The sequence below is a fragment of the Notamacropus eugenii genome, chromosome X (assembly GCF_028372415.1).
Source record: "Notamacropus eugenii isolate mMacEug1 chromosome X, mMacEug1.pri_v2, whole genome shotgun sequence".
NCBI lineage: Eukaryota > Metazoa > Chordata > Mammalia > Diprotodontia > Macropodidae > Notamacropus > Notamacropus eugenii.
Window position 1 is genome coordinate 1,493,622 of NC_092879.1, and position 9,059 is coordinate 1,502,680.

The 9,059-nt window shown below is 36.4% G+C and overlaps 1 pseudogene; it reads right to left on the reverse strand.

Annotated features, from left to right (window-relative positions):
- Positions 1-852: 852 nt before the first annotated feature.
- On the reverse strand, positions 853-1,792 carry LOC140515785 (olfactory receptor 4P4-like; annotated as a pseudogene).
- Positions 1,793-9,059: the final 7,267 nt, after the last annotated feature.

Here is a 9,059-nt window from a genome sequence, read left to right on the forward strand (position 1 = left end):
TAAAGTTAATTGGGAATCAGGAAAGACCTACTCCTGAAGACAGAATTTGAGCTTAGTCTTGGAGGAAGCCAGGTATCCTAAGAGGTATGTATGAGAGAAGGGAACAGTACAGGCACTTGTAACAAACAGTCCAAATACATGCATTTAAGATAAAGAGTATAATTAATGGGGATAAGCAAGTAGGTCAGGATAGTTTGTGGAGGACAGCCTAGTGTAAAAAGATTATAAGTGGGAACAGTAGAGAAGAAATGGGAGGGAATGAAAAAATAAGAGAAAACTGAAAGTAATAGTCATTCTATAGGTTTCCCTTTTAATGATTCCTTAGTCTGCATTTCTATTTCTGGCAATCTCCAACATCTAGACACGAAATAATAATTTGTATAATAAAGACATTGTAATATATTACCCTTTTCTTTATTATAATGTATTATCCTTTTCACTCATATCACTGGGGGAATTATTATCAATTTAGAGGTGTTTAAAATATCATAGTAGCCACCAATCCACATATAAAGGTACATAAACTTAGATTCCTGGATTTCATCCGTGAAATTTTGGCCTTTAAAAACAGTTCATCATTATTCTTAGTGTAGATTCTTTTCTTTATATATATTTTAATTACTACTGTGGACAAATGTTTTTTGTGATTTTTGAAGGGTAGTTGATATATTTCTTGCCTTCTCAAAGGGTAAAGGATAGCTGGGAAGGATGAAGAGAATTTTGAAATTAAAAATAGTTTTAATTGATGTTACAAATAAATAAAGGGAAAAAGAGAAAAAAATTCAACCCTGAAAAACATGGTGAAAACAACAGCGTGTTATTATTTCTTCAGTCTTAAGCGAAAAATCAAATTTAAATTGTGTTCCATTTGGATATCAAAAACATTTTTGTTGTCCATATCGTTAGTATAATATTTTTCATCTCCATATTTCTCAGTGTATAGATGAGAGGGTTCATCATGGATACAATGACTGTGTAAAATTGGGAACTCCTTATCATTTTGGCTGGCAGTGAAAGGTGGGATATAGGTGGCAACACAGAGTACAAAGAATGGAGCAACTTCCATGACATGTGCTTTACATCAAGCATCTGATGAATGATTCCTAAGGTTATATAATATGACTATATAAGAGGCCCACAAAACCAGAAAGGCGACCAACACAGCCATTCCAGCGTTTGCAATGCATAAGATATTTGGGATACGTGTGTCAATGCAGACAAGTTTTAGAAGGGCTTTCACATCACACATATAGTGATTCACTAGATTAGAGCCACAGAAAGGTAGTCCGATGATGGTGATCATCTAAGCAATGGCATGCCAAAAAGCGACTGACAAGACTATCAAAAGCATCATGTTACATCTTTGTATATTAGCAATTATCATGTAATGCAAATTTTTACAAATGGCGACATAACGATCAAAGTCTACAGACATCAGAATGAACATCTCAACCCCTGTAAGGAAATGACCAGTAAAGAGCTGAGTCATACAGCTATTATAGCAGTTGAATTTCTGCTTGGAAAGTAAGTCGCTGAGTAGCCAGGGAACCATAGTGGAAGTACAGGCAAGGTCCTATATGTAAGATATATATTATGTAAGATAAGTGACAGAGAAAATAGTACATGGTTGTTGGATTAAATGATTACATATAATAGTGATGAAGATAATAATGTCCCCAAAGGAGATGGCATAATAGAAGAGCAAAAAGATTATAAAATACATCATCTAAATTTCTGGTTTCTTGAACAGTTTCTAGAGAACAAATTCTGTAATATTTTTCTGATTTTCCATGTATTTGAAGGAGGTGACATCTCTCTATAAAAATTCTAATTCACCCGGAATTAAACCAAATATGAAATATCGTTAAAAGTACTGAATTTGTATATGTTCTTGACTGGAAACGTCATTGGTAGATTATGGATACAATTTTAATTCTACTATTTGGCTTTTTTTCTATACATTTAAATCAAAATAAAAAACATCATCTTAGTCCCATTCAGATGACGGGTATTCTTCTAAAAATAAATATCTATCCAGTGGCCTTTATCATGCTATTAATATCTATTTGTGCCTATGAGTTAAAATGCAAAATAAGTTTAAAAGGTCTGTTACTATCATGAAAGTCCATTTTAGTGGACTTCTTAATCAAGAAAATGATCACTTTTGTGAGGACTCATCCTATATTAGTTAGTTCTTAAACTGAGTTGGCTAAAAAAAGAACATTCCCAAATTTTTTATTAAAGAAGTATGACAAAAGATATCATCTTGGGGAAACGTTTTTCACAAATTGGCTAATTCTATTCTGCTCTTTATACTTATTTCAAGCTATGCTCAAGAAAATGTCCGCCTGCTCTCCTCTCTTTCAACTGGAGGACAATCAGCAGAGAAGAGTAGGGTCAAATCTGTTCACACCCATCCCTCACTAACTTTGGCAATAGGGTGTGCAATAGAGTGAGGACAGTATGTGTCCACTAGGTGACACCACAGTCTACAACATTCTCCAAACTCTTGCAATAAAACATCAGCCAAAGATGAAAATAATCCCAGTGATAATCTAATTTAACCTCATTTCCCCTATCCTTGCACCACAATTTTAGATAAAAAGGAACTAAGCCCCAGAAGATTGAAAGGACTTGCTTAATATAACAAGGCTCCCAAGAGGAAGAGTCATGACTAGAGCCTGGTTCTCCTAAATTTAATTCTACTTATGATTCTTTATAATGTAACTTGGAACACTTACTCTAAATAATTCATTTTGAAAAGTTTTAAAAAGAAAAAAGAGTCATAAGACTTGACAGGTCACAGAAGGAAAAGGCACGCATTTTTATGAATAGAGTTAATGCTACAGATGATGAAAATGAATTTTTTTCCACAAAGTTATGTTTCCTCTTCACTTTTGACTTAGAGCTTTTGGCGGCTGATTTTTATAATATTGAGAGTCTAAAACTCCTAGTGTCCATGTCTTTTAGTTTAATCCTACACAAGTCACTTATGAAGTAGGGGCAAATTTATATTTTTAACCTTCACCTGAGGTTTCCATATTCTTATTTTTCCTATCACTGCCCAGCTTCAATATCCTACCAGGGATGGGGAACCTGTGGACTCGAGGCCACATGTGACCTTCTTGGTCCTTAATTACAGCCCTTTGACTTAATCAAAATCTCACAGAACAAATAAAATAGTAATAAAAGAATTTGTTCTGTAAAACTTGGACTCAATCAAGAGGCTCCGCCCAAGGACCTAGAAAGTCATAAGTGGCCTCAGACCTTAGGTTCCCACCCCTGTGGCCTAGACCACTCACTGCGCTATGTTGCTGTTCAGTCAGTTGCTGTTCCAAATCTTCATAATCCCAGTTGTTATTTTCTTGGCAAAGTTACTTGAGTGGTTTGTCATTGCCTTTTCCAGCTTATTTTACATATGTGGGAATGGAGGCAAACAGGTTTAAATGGCTTTCCCAGGATCACAGAGTTAACAAGTATCTGAGGTCAGGTTTAAAATCTGCCTTTTCACTGCACCACCTACTTTCCCTGTGCTAACTACCCCTCAATGATATCTTTCATTTATTTTTATGTAGACACACATACATATGTATTGTAAAACCAAGGTGGATATTTCTTTTAGGGAATGTAGTTTTCTATCTCCCTCAAAGGAGGAAGATACTCCGAGAATGCAAAGATCAGTTATTGAGCTCTAAATACTCTTTTTTTCTTAAAGGGAAGAAAATCAGAAGATGATGCTTGTGAAATTAAATGTGCTTATTAAGCAGGGAAGAAGAACATATAAATGGGTTCAACCACCCTAATGCTTAGCAGATCACCAAGTAATGTACAGGGAGCATATATATCCTTTTCAAACAAAAGAAGGCAAGAAATCTAGGGAGAACTATGGGAAATCTTATAAAGGAATGAGACATGAATTCTCATTCTTCTCATTTTCAAAGGGAGGTAGAGATCCAGGAGGAATTCTGGGTGTCAAAGCTGTCGTCTTTTGATACACATATCAGAATGCATTCTTGGTGATAAACTGTCCACAGTTCAAGGCTTGGGTACAGACAATGACATGAGGATGTCTCCAAAACACACACACACACACACACACACACACACACACACACACACACACACACACCATGTCTGAGATCTCCATAACCAACAGTTAGGAGAGTATCTAAATACAAGTATGTCTTTTGATGGTCAAAAATCACCAAATAGCCTAGGATCTGCTTCAAAGTTGGTGTGTGTTTCAATGGCTTTAGAGTTCCTGATTTTCTACATGTCTAACTGGGTTTTCTCTCTGTCCCCACAAAGGATTGTTGTTATATCAAACTGCTCTGTATGTTAGTTTATGCAACCAGTTCTCATACATCGCTTCTTAGTTATCTGGGTAATTGAGGAACTCAAGCACCAAGTTACTTCTACAGTATCTATCTATCTATCTGTCTGTCCATCTGTCTGTCTATCTGTCTGTCTATACATGGACAGCTAGGTGGTGCAGCGGATAGACTATCAGTGCAGGAGTAAGGAAGACCTAAGTTCAAATTTCACCTCAGACACTTGACACTCACTAGTTGTGCGACCTTGAGCAAGTCACTTAACCCCAATTGCCTCATCCTGGGTCATCTCCAGTAATCCTGATGAGTGTCTGGTCACTGGATTCAGATGACTCTGGAGGACAAGTGAGGCCGATGACCTGCACAGCCCTCCCTCACTCAAAACAAAGTCAAATGCAAGTCATTTCTCTGATGGCGTGGTCTTCTGCAACGAAGGACGAACACCCACACAGACACTATCTATACATATATTTTCATACATACGTGGGGTAATATATATGCAAACATACCACTTACATAAAGAATACTACTCAGTGTTTGTGATAAAGAGATAAAAATGTTTCCTTCTCTGATCTGAAAGATATTTTTTGTAAAAATATCTCTGTTTGTGTGGGAGGAGGCAGGAGATGATAAGAAAATCTCAGATCAAAAGGTTTTTTCCAAAGAAGATGATAAAATAATTTTTTAAGAGAACATCTAAAAGAGATAACGAAGTATTTTAATTTTTAAGAGAAGTGGAAGTAAGGTTTTATTTGTTGATTTTGTTTTGGAATTTCTACTTATTTTAGTATTAGTTAACAGGCAGAGGGAAGAGGAGAGTGGCAGCTACAACCTAGAGATGCTGAAAGAGACACAGAGTTGGCCTTTTATACCAGAATATCCTCTGACATTAAGTGACATGCATGACAGAGCATGATTTCTTGGGACCCTTGATGCTTTTTTGATGACTCATAGCAGACACAGGTGACAGTTACATCTAATGTGCGAAAAAGGGTCATAGAAAATATTTACCAAGAATAACTTAAAAGGATGGGTCATAAGATAGTGGAGTGGAAGGACAGACCTGCTTTAACTCTACTCCCATATCCCATAAAATACATGTAAAAAATGACTCTAAACACATTCTAGAAAAGCAGAATCCACAAAACAACACAGTGAAAGAGATTTCCAACCCACGACAGCCTGCAAGGTTGACAGGAAAGGTCCATCGTACCAGTGTTGGAACAGAGTGCAGCCCACGGAGCAGAGTACAGTGCTGACTGTGCAGCTGTGCTGCAGGGATAGGAGTGGAGCAGGCTTCAGGGCACAGAACCAAGGGCAGCAGCTATGATTCCCAGATTTCTCAACCCACAAACACCAAAAATAGCTTCAAAGGTCAGTGTGAAACCTCTTTCACCTGAGTGAGAAGGGACCATGGCCAGGCCTCAGCCCTGACCCCAGCGTGACAGCAGCCACTGCCACAGCAACGTCCATTTTTGGAGCCCTTGGCCTAAAGATCCTGGGAGAATCGCCTTTCCAATGAGGAAGAACGAAGCATGCCATCAGAGGAAGACATAAAAGTCAAGGCTTCTGCATCCCAAACCTACAAAATATATGCAATAATCTCAGGTCACAGAAGAACTCAAAAAACATTTTGAAAATCAGGTAAGAGAGGTGGAGGAAAAATTGGGAAAAGAAATGAGAGCAGGGCAAGAAAATCATGAAAAATGAGTCAACAGCTTGCTAAAGGAGGCTCAAAAAATGGTGAAGAAAATTATATCTTTAATAATATACTAACCCAAAATGGCAAAAGAGGTCCAAAAAGCCAATGAGGTGAAGAATGCTTTAAAAAGCAGAATTAGCCAAATGGAAAAGGAGGTTCAAAATCTCACTGAAAAAAAATGGTTCTTTAAAAATTAGAATGGAGCAGTTGGAAATTAATGACGTCATGAGAAACCAAGAAATTACAGAACAAAACCACAAGAATGAAAAAATAGGAAACAATGTGAAATATCTCACTGGAAAAACAACTGACCTAGAAAATAGAGCCAGGAGAAACAATTTAAAAATTATGGAACTACTTGAAAGCCATAATAAAAAAAAAGCCTAGACATCACCTATCATGAAATTATCAAGGAAAACTACCCTGATATTCTAGAACCAGAGGTAAAATTAACATTGAAAGAATCCAAGGATCACCTCCTGAAAAAGAACTGAAAAGAAAAATTCCTAGGAATATTGTAGCCAAATTCCAGAGTTAGAAGATCAAGGAGAAAATATTGGAATCAGCTAAAAATAAATAATTCGAGTATTGTGGAAATACAATCAGGAGAACAGAAGAGCTAGCAGCTTCTGCACTATGGGATTGAAGGACTTGAAATACAATATTCCAGAAGTCAAAGGAACTAAGATTAAAACCAAGAATCACCTACCCAGCAAAACTGAGTATAATAATTCACTGGAAAAAAATGGCCATTCAATGAAATAGAGATCTTTGAAGAATTCTTGATGAAAAGACCAGAGCTGAACAGAAAATGTGATTTTCAAAGACAAGAATCAAGAGAATTATGAAAAGACAAACAAAAAAGAAAAATCATAAGGGACTTATTAAAGTTGAACTGTTTACATCCCCACATGGAAAGATAATATTTGTAACCCTTGAAACTTTTCTCAGTATTTGGGTACTTGGAGGGATTATATATATATATATATATATATATATATATATATATATATATATATATATATATATATATATATATATATATATATATATATATATATATATATATATATATATATATAAGCAGAGGGCACAGGGTGAGTTGAATAGGATGGGATGATATCTACAAAAATAAAATTATGGCATGAGAGAGGAATATATTGGGAGGAGGAAGGAAGAAATGAAATGGGGCAAATTATCTCTTATAACAGAGGCAAGAAAAAGATTTTTAATGGAAGGGAAGAGGGGGAGATGAGAGGGAAAAAGTGAATCTTACTCTCTTCACATTTGGGTTAAGGAGGGAATAACATGCACACTCAATTTGGTATGAAAATCTATCTTACACTACAGGAAAGTAGGGGAGACGGGGTAATAAGCGGGGTGTGCGAGGATGAGAGAGAGGGATGACAAAAGGGAGGGTAAATGGGAGGAGAGAGCAATAAGAAATAAACACTTTTGGGGAGGGATAAGGTCAAAATAGTGAATAGAATATAAGGGGCAGGATAGGATGGAGGAAAATATAGTTAATCTTTCACAAAACGAATATTATGGAAGTCTTTTGCGTAACTATACATGTATAGCCTATATTGAATTGCTTGCTTTCTCAGTGGAAATGGGTGGGGAGGGAGGAAGGAAGAGAAGTTGGAACTCAAAGTCTTAGGAAAGAATGTTGAGAATTGTTTTTGCATGCAACTGGGAAATAAGAAATATAGGTAATGGAGTAGAGAAATCTATCTTGCCCCATAAGAAAAGAGAGAAGATGGGGATAAGGGAAGGAAGAGTGTGATAGAAGGAAGGGTAGATTGGGGGAAGGGGTAATCAGAATGCATGGTGTCTTGGGGTGGGGGGAGAGGAGAGATGGATACAAAATTTGGAACTCAAAATCTTGTGGAACTCAATGTTGAAAGCTAAAAATAAATAAAGAAATTTTTGAAAGAAGGAAAAAAGATAAAAATAGGGGAAAAAGTATGGATCATGTTTACCCTACTGAAAAGGAAAAGATCAGGGAAGTTGATGGCTGTATTTCAGTGTAAGTAGGGCTATCGCCTAGGATTCTACATGCCCTGGTCTGACAGAAGTCAAGCATGGAGGGGGGAGAGAATGGACACATTTGGGCAGCATTTGAAGAAGAGTATCAGTATTCAAGCCATCCCAGAGTGCAACGGGCTAAGTCAGGAGGTAGTAGTGGCATTTCTTTAGCTGAGAATCTTTAAGGAAATAATAAAAATGACATGTTTTATTACAGCCTTCTTTCATTAGTTCACCACTTTTTCCTTTATCTTATTGTTGTCTTTATTGGCTAGTTTAAAAATGTTTGCATTGTTTTTGTTGTACTAGTTGACTACTCACTTTCCTTTCAACTCTAAAATGCTTTTACTGTGTGACTTTGTGACATATGACCAGAAAAGTTAGACAATCAGAACATGGTATTACAGGGAGGCAACTTGAATACTAAAATGGTACTCAAGAATAGAAAAGATTTCAAAATCCTCAAGTGAGTTATATGTATCCTCTTTGAAATGTTTATCAAAGACCATAAATAGTAATCATTCATACAGAAGTTCAAGTGTGAAATGGTAGAATGTACACTATGTGACCTTGACAGAATCATTTAACTTCCCTGAGAACTAATTTCCTAATCAAAGGCACAAAGTGACCTTTGAGTTTCATTTTGTCTCTAGTTGTATACTCATATGCAGGAGGCAAGTTAGTATCAGTGAGTTCATGGATCCAAGGACAAAACTGTGAAGGCCTCCTCATGTCTTTTGTGCTGATGGATAATGGCACAATATCAAATTTCCTTACTCACTGTGTAGCTATTTTCCCCAACTCATCATGGTTCTTTTTCTGTTTATTTTTTATCTCTATCAAACTGAAATTATTTGAGAATCTAAGCTCTCACCATCAGGTAAGCATAACCAGTGAGTATAGTACTGAATGTAGTTGACCTGACACAGAAAGTCATAACCTCTTTCCTGGTCTCTTTTTTGTTTCTCAATTGTAAAATGAAGGTTTCGAACTAGATA